Genomic DNA, 8,468 nt, shown 5'->3' with positions numbered 1-8,468 from the left:
GAGAGCTGTAGCTGGCTCTGGGTCTCCAGGTGCTTCTAGAGCTTGCTCTGGAGCTGGTCCTGTAGTTCAAGAAGAGACAATATCCTCAATAGGACTGCCTTACCGCATGCCTTCCAAAACAGGAAATTCCTCCCTGCCAATCAGCGAAGTCTCAGGCCAAGATGCCACCCCCAGGAAGTCTTCCCAGGCTGCAGTCCAGGGGAAGAGTGATCTGAGCCTCCTTATGGCTCCTGCCCAATTCCAGCCTCAGGAGGCTCTGCTCTGTGAGGCCCAGCCCCGTCCCCTCCCCACTCGCCCATCACCCACCCCGAGGGCCCCTCACCGTCACCCTCTGCCTCCTTGGGCTCCAGATGCTCCAGCTGTGCCAGGAGAAGGCGGGCACTGTGCTCCAGGGCTGAGCCAGGCATGCTGAGCTCGAGGTAAGCCAAGAGCATCTTCAGGCAGGGAAATTCGGGAGGCTGGTGGAAATCCTCAGGATACTGGTCCAGCCAGGTGCCCAGGATGGAGGTCATGGCCCTGGGGTGGTCGGGAGGGGGGCAGCAGAGTCAGGGCCCGGCCTTGCCTTCCACCCTGCCCCGTGTGGGACCCGGGCTCCTGGCATCCCCTCCCATCCCCAGGCCCCACACCTCCCCCTGTTCTCTGGAGCAGAGAGCCCCTCCCCCTGGGATCCAAAGCCACTCACATTCTGAGCTGGTGCAGGGGCCGCCGTCCTCCTCAGCGTAGGGGAGGATGCAGCCGTACCTAGGGGAGGCCAGGAAGGTGTCAGCTGGGCTGTACTGAGGACTCACCTGGATGTGATGGCTGGTGTGACAGGGTGACCCCCGGGACCAGGGAGGCCACGGAGGGCAGGACCGTGGTCTGCCTGATGCATGAAATGAAGGTTTTCCTAGAAGTGTCTGGGCCTAGGGGACCGTCCCAGATATTTGCAGAAGGAAGAAGCCCAACCAGCCCCATGACGCAGATCTGAGCAGCCTGGGCCCCACGGCTGGTGCCTGGGATCCCTGTTCTCATACCCCCAGGACAGGGAAGCCCCCAGGGAATCCCCCAGCACCTTTCCAATGGGACACAGTTCAGCCCAAGGTCACAGCAGTCCAAGAGGCAGAGGCTTCCTCAAGGGAAGGAGGAAGACAGAGAGCAGCACAAGCCCAGCCCCTCAGCAGCCTTCCCCCAGGGCCAGCTCCCCAGAAGCACCTGCCATGATGGACCCGCTCAGTCCCTCCATCACCCCAGGGGGCTGGTCCTCTCTTTACCCGGGTGAGCAGAGGGCACACTCAGGCTCAGAGCGGTGTGGTGACCTTCCCACATCTCAACAGCTGGGAGGTGGCCCAGTCACCCATGTGCCACGAGGGGCAGGGCACTCACCTTAGGAACAGAAGGTCCAGCACCTGCTGGGTGGTGGCAGAAGCCGTGTAGGTGCCCAGGAAGGTGAGGAGGAAGGAGCGGTCACCGCCCAGCAAGGCAGGTACCAGCTGTGCCACCAGCTTGTCCAGCCGGTTTCCCTGGATGCTCCCCACCATGCAGGTCCCACGCCTGCCAAGTTGGGTCACATCTTCCCCCTAGGGTGGAACAGAGCAGAGACGTGGGTCAGAGGCAGCACTGTGAACATTTGGAGGGCTCTGCCAGAGCTCAGATCGAATCCCCAGCCTCGGGAACTAGTGGCCAGAAGTGGCCGGTGAGTCCTCAGCAGCATAAAGGTTGAGGAATCCCCAGCAGAACTGGGGGTGAGAGATGATTCAATGTGGGAGGCAGTTTGGAGCACAGTCCTGACGGCTCCGCCCTGTAGGCACTGCATCAGCCCTGAGACTCTGATCCACACTCCCATTCTAGAGATGAGAACACAGAGGCTGATCCCAGAGGGAGAGGGCTCAGGACTGTCAGGCCTACGCGCACACCTGGGGATGGAGTCAGAACAGGAAAATCCATAGAAAAACATGGAGAAGCACTGTGGGTGTACATGATGGAAAACTGATCAGTGTCTCTTTCTGAGATGCCACAAATGTGGGGACAGTGACTTTGCATGTGGACAGGGCAGGGTCTGGGACATGAGGATGGGAGGGAGGGGAGATGGGGCCCAGGTTCCTCTGGGAACATGACCCTGAGAGGGAGCCCCGGGGAGGAGCAGGGTGGCTCTGGGACCCAGGCCTCCTGGGGTGGAGTCTCCCCATGGCTGGTGCTCACCCTGAGCCTGGCCTGGGCCCTGGCAGTGGTGGGGGGGGAACCTGCCCCTCCTACAGGGAGACAGAGCAGGTAGCTCCAGGGACTGGCTCCTGTCCCCTCTGTTGTGTGGGGCCCTGGGAACACAGTGCCTGGCAGGCAGGCAGGCAGCAGCAGCCTCAGAGCCCTGCCTGCTGTCCTCGCTGCTCTCAGAGACACCAGACACGCCCCTGCAGACACTCGCTCACCACTCTCTGCACAGACCTCCCCCAGGGATGGAGAAAAGCCCAGCCCCTGAGGGCCTGGGATCCACAGGCACGGACAAGACACACCTCAGGACTCCTCCTTCCTGCTGCCAGCCCTGTGCTGGGCTGTGACCATGACAGGTCAGCAGGTTGCCAAGGGCCTGCCCTCCTGCTCCTGCCCAGAGGGGACACCTCCCCTTAGGTCCCCTTCATCCCCCCCACACACAGGGGGATGCGGGTAGGTGGGGGAGGCTCACTGGCCTGCCTCATGCCACTGGTGGTTACCTTCAGGGACTTCCTCCTAAAGGACCAGAGGCGTTGGGGTTGAGGGTTGAACCAGTGGCGACAGAATCTGAAAATCCTCTCCCTCCAGGGTTTCCTGGAGCAGAAGCCCCGGGGAGTCGGGACACAGCAGGAGAACATCTTTCTCCCTCAACTGCCTCCAGCCAAGTGAGCTGGCTGTGGGGCTGGCTCTAGAATGTGGGCGCCTGGTTACGGGGTTCCAATTCTGTTGGGGTCCACTGCTAAGGAAGTGACCTCACTTCCTGGGTCCCCTCACTGGCATGCCCTCCTCACACAGCCCCCAGCACACAGCCCTCTGGGCTGCTGACCCTCAGCCCTTGTCCACACAGTCCCCATGTCACCCAGTCACACCACACAGCCCTCTGCACAGTGCCAATGGAGGGGCTGTGTGCGGCTCTGAGAAGACAGATCTGGTTCAGACTCAACTCTCCCTTCTCACCTGGTGTCCATCCCGGGTGAGTCCCTGTGTCTGAAGGCCTGCCTGACCCCACCTGCACAGTTTGGGGGGGGGGCAGATTCCAGCATCTCTTTCTAGGAGTGTCCTCAGGCACATGTGGGATTAGACCTGAACATGTGGGAGGGGCGTCACGAGAAGGTCGTGCCTTCACCCCCTTTTTGCTTCCTCTTATTACCTCCCCCATGGCTGTTCCTCTTCTGACCCCACCCCAACATCCGTTTGGATGTCCCTGTGCAGGAGTGTGTGTGTGGGTGTGTGTGAGTGCGTGTGCCCATGCTTGCTGCCTTTGGGTCAGAAGAACCCTCCCCACACACATGGAGTAGGGCCAGAGCTTCCTAATATCGTAGGGTTTCTAGTTTCCCAACACACCTGCTGACAGGGTCCCAGCCTTGTCTAGGGACACAGACACGTTAGACCAGGTGGCACAGGTGCAGGAGCAGGGATGACAGACGCAGACAGTCTGCTCCCCTGTCCTCGCTCACAGCTACAGTGCAGCCTGTGGGGACTGTCCCCTTCATGGGGCACAGGGTCTGTGAGGCTTGGCTTCTCTGGCTGGACACACAGCGGCCCAGGACAGGTGGCAGATGACAGGCTCCTTCACCAGATGAGCTTTGACAAGCTCAGTGCTGCTGCCTTCCTGTTCCTGACCTTAAACGCTTGTCCCCAAGACTGAGGCGGCTGGACCCCTTATTCAGGCCCATAAACAGAGTCAATGTCACCAGAAACAAGGGGATTTTTCTTCAGATCAGTAAGAACATCCTCAGCCTGCACTGACACACCCGGGTAGGTAGGTTAAGGATCTGGCTTTGTCAGTACAGGTTGCTGTTGTGGCCTGGGTTTGATCCCTGGCCCAGGAAATTTCACATGCTCAATTTGGAAAAATAAAAAAAAGAAAGAAGAAAGGCTTTGGTAAGCAAGTTCTCTAGTGACTTCTTTAGGAAAACGGATCAGAATTGATCACTTGTAAGTTTATAATTTTATTTTATTTTTTAATAAAATTTTTTTTTTGTCTTTTGTCTTTTTTGGGGCATATGGGAGGTTCCCAGGTTAGGGGCTTAATCGGAGTTGCAGCTGCCGGCCTACACGAGAGCCACAGCAACACTAGATCCAACATGCGTCTGTGACTTATACCACAGCTCACGGAAACATCAGATCCTTAACCCACTGAGTGAGGCCAGGGGTCCAACCTGCAACCTCATGGTTCCTAGTCGGATTCGTTTCTGCTGAACCACGATGGGAACTCCCTAATTTTATTATTTATTCAAATATAATTGATTTACTAAGTTGTCTGTGTTTTTGGTACATATCAAACTGATGCATTTGTGCATACATATATTTTCAGATTCTTTTCCATTATAAATTTATGAATTATTGAATATTGTTTCTTATGCTATAGAAGAGGCCCTTGTTTCTTCTTAATTTGGGTTGCATATATCAGTATAAAGGTCTAAGTCTCCATTGGCCCCAGGAACTCTCTTCCCAACCCGCCCCCGCCCCCCATATCCAAGGCAGCAGCAGCTCCATCTCCCTCCTGCTCAACCAGAACCCTGGCTCTGTCTGTTCCCTCTTTCTTCTTCATTCCCACATGCAATCAGCTCATGCCCTGGTCCTGTTTCCAACCTCAAAATGCATCCCTCCCCTCTCTGCGTGTGCCTCCCCTCTCCTAGTCCAGCCCTCCAGTGGCACTGCCCCTGCTTCATGCTCCGTGCTTTCATTTCTCACTCCCTCTGACCCAAGAAATGGAGTTGGGAAAGAGATTTCTTTTTGTTTTTTAATGTATGTGTATGACTGGTTCCCTTTGCTTTACAGCAGAAATTGGCACAACACTGTAAATCGATGATAACTTACTAAAAAATAGTGAAATATAAAAAAAAGACATTTGTGGTGTTCCTGCTGTTGGCACAGCTGGTCAGGGAGCCGGCACTGCCATGGCTGGGGCTGGGGTTCCATCTCTGGCCTTGGGAAACTTCCACACTCCTCAGATGTGCCCCTCGCCTCTCCCAGGCAACCAGAAAAGGCACATGTGTTCCTGTCACTCTGCTAACACAGGAAGTCCTCCACAGGCACTTTGGGGAGAAGCCAGACCTCCAGCCCCTCCTCCTGCCAGCAGCCCACCTGGCCTGCTCCCTCAGCCCTGGCCTCTCTCTCTCCCTCCAAGGACCACCCCCTGCCCAGCCTTCTCAGGCCCCACCTTGACACCACTGGGCTCCCTACCTGGATGACTCCCCCTTCAGGTTTAAACATCCGTGCTGGAGGTCGCTAGTCCCTGGGCTCTGCGTCCTCCCCTTAGGGCTCTTTCCATAGTTCTGGGAGTTTCCACTCTGTTCTGGTGGACCCAGGACTTGCTGGGGGACATGGCAGGAAGCTGGACCCTAGGTGACCTCAAGTGCCCGGCACCAAGAATCCTCCAGCCTTCAGTTTGTAGGGGAGCTCAGCAGGCTCTGAGCCCCCAGAGAAGAAGCTCCCAGGGCTGCTCAGGGCCAGGCCACCCCCCTGGTTTTCCACATGGGATTTAGAGAAGCAGAAATTAAGCCAAAGCTGTAGCAATCAAAACAGTATGATAGTGACTGAAAGTCACACACACAGACCAATGGAAGAGAATAGAAAGAAAACAGGAAGAAACCCACACCTATCTGGTCAAGTAAGTTAAAAGAAGCCAAAGATACACAGCAGGGGAAAGGATGGTCTCTGCAGTTATAGGTGTTGGGAAAACTGGACAACCAGCTACATACAGACATTCAAGCTGGACCATTATCTTACATGATATACCAAATGAACTCAAAACAAATTAAACTCTTTTTTGTTTGTTTGTTTTTGGTCTTTCTTTTGCTATTTCTTGGGCCGCTCCCGTGGCCTACGGAAGCCCCCAGGCTAGGGGTCGAATCGGAGCTGCAGCCACTGGCCTACACCAGAGCCACAGCAATGCAGGATCTGAGCCGCATCTGTGACCTACACCACAGCTCACGGCAACGCCGGATCGTTAACCCACTGAGCAAGGGCAGGGACCAAACCCGCAACCTCATGGTTCCTAGTCGGATTTGTTAACCACTGCGCCACGACGGGAACTCCCAAATTAAACTCTTGTACAGAGGACCCGAAACCATAAAACTCCTAGAAAAGGATGGGTAGTAAGCTTTTAACATCAGTCTTGACAGTGATATTTTTGGCTCTGACTCCAAAAGCAAAGAAACAGAAATTAACAAGTGGTACTCCAGCAACCTCAAAAACTTCTGCACAGCACAGGAAGCCATCAATGAAGTGAAAAAAAGAGGAAGATTGGAACTGGAAGAAAATATGTGCAAGTCATGTATCTGGTGGGGGACTAATATCCAAAATATACAAAGAACTCCTACAACTCAACGGCAAACAAACAAACTAATGTCATTAAAATTGGAGAGAAGTTCTGAATAGACATTTTCCCAAAGAAGACATAGTCATCGACAACAAGCCCAAGAAAAGATGCTCAACATCATCGATCATCAGAGAGATGTCAATCACACAGCAATGAGTCATCACCCCACATCTGTCAGAAAGGCTCTCCTCAAAAAGACCACAAAGAACCAATGCTAGCAAGGATGTGGAGAAAAAGGAGCAATTGTACACTGTTGATGGGAATGTATATTGGCACAGCCAGGACGGAAGACAGTATGGAGGTGCCTCAAAACACCGAAAGTAAAACTACCGAATGATCAGCAATACCACTCCTGGATATATATCCAAAAGAAGTGAAAAATATTTGAAAAGATGCATGCACCCCAGTGTTCAAAGTGACATTATTTGCAACAGGTAAGATAAGGAAGCAATCTTTGCAAGAGGGAAGATAAGGAAGCAATCTAAGTGTCCCACAACAGATGAATGGAATAAAATACATGTGTGTATACATAATTATATATGTGACTACATGTATAAATACATATATTGGCATATGGGATTTAAATAAATATATACACAAATTGGCATGCGGATGTCCCTGGGCTAGGGGTTGGACCTGCACCTCTGCAGTGACGCAAGCTGCTGCAGTCAGATTCTTCATCCACTGGGCTACAGCAGGAACCCCAGTTTAAATATGTATATAAATCACACACCAAAGGAATACTACTTGGATATAAAGCCGAAGGACATTTTTCCATTTGCAACAATATGGGTGGACCTGGAGGTTATTATCCTTAGTGAAATTAGTCAGTCAGAGAAAGACAAATAGGTCAGCATTTACTGATAAGTGGAGTCTAAAACAGAAAACACATGAATGTACATAAGACAACCGAGAGTGTCCCAGACACAGAGAACAACCTAGTCACAAGGTTGGAGAGGGAAGCGGGGACAAGAGAGAGGAAAAGCGTTAAGAGACACAAACTACTTTGTATAAAACAAGTAAACTAGGTGTTGTTTGGAAGTTTGACATGCATGTTTGAAACCCAAGGCCCCAGTTTTGTCATGGGGAATGTCGTGGATGCTGGGACCAGGGGAAGACACCCTTGTCAAACACTGGCAAAGCTTTCTAAGCACTCAAAGGAGTCAGCTCCTCAGGACACCCCGAGGTGAAGGTGTGACCAGTTGTCATGATTCTTTACAAAAGTGGTCTCTTCAGAGTTTCTGACACCTCAGATTTTATCCTGATAAGTTCTATTTTTCAGAAAATTATTCCTGTAGCCTAGGGAGTTCCCGTCGTGGCGCAGTGGTTAACGAATCCGACTAAGAACCATGAGGTTGCGGGTTCCGTCCCTGCCCTTGGTCAGTGGGTTAATGATCCGGCATTGCCGTGAGCTGTGGTGTAGGTTGTAGACGCGGCTCGGATCCCGCGTTGCTGTGGCTCTGACATAGGCCGGTGGCTACAGCTCCGATTGGACCCCTAGCCTGGGAACCTCCATATGCCGCGGGAGCGGCCCAAGAAATAGCAACAACAACAACAACAACAACAACAAAAAGACAAAAGACCAAAAAAAAAAAAAAAAAATTATTCATGTAGCCTAAAATGTCAAATACATTTAGCTTTGTTCATTAGCTTTAGAATTAGTTTTTGTATAGTTCTTCTCCTACTCGTATTAAAATTACTTTTTTATTGTTTTGACAGGGCTTATCCCTTTCCAATAAAAGAAAACAGTGTTTTCCCTTTCCCAAACCCAGCATTTAGTTGAACCTTCCAAGCCTAGTGTTTGCTTTCCAACTGGCTATTGGAGGTTTTTCATATGAAATTCCTCCTCCCTTTCCAATGTTTACAATTTTCTCTTCAACGTACAGACGGCCAATAGGCACATGAAAAGATATTCAACATTGTTAATTATTAGAGAAAAGCAAGTCAAAACCACAAT

This window comes from Sus scrofa, chromosome 14 (genome assembly GCF_000003025.6).
Source record: "Sus scrofa isolate TJ Tabasco breed Duroc chromosome 14, Sscrofa11.1, whole genome shotgun sequence".
Taxonomy (NCBI): domain Eukaryota; kingdom Metazoa; phylum Chordata; class Mammalia; order Artiodactyla; family Suidae; genus Sus; species Sus scrofa.
This window is presented reverse-complemented; position numbering follows the sequence as displayed.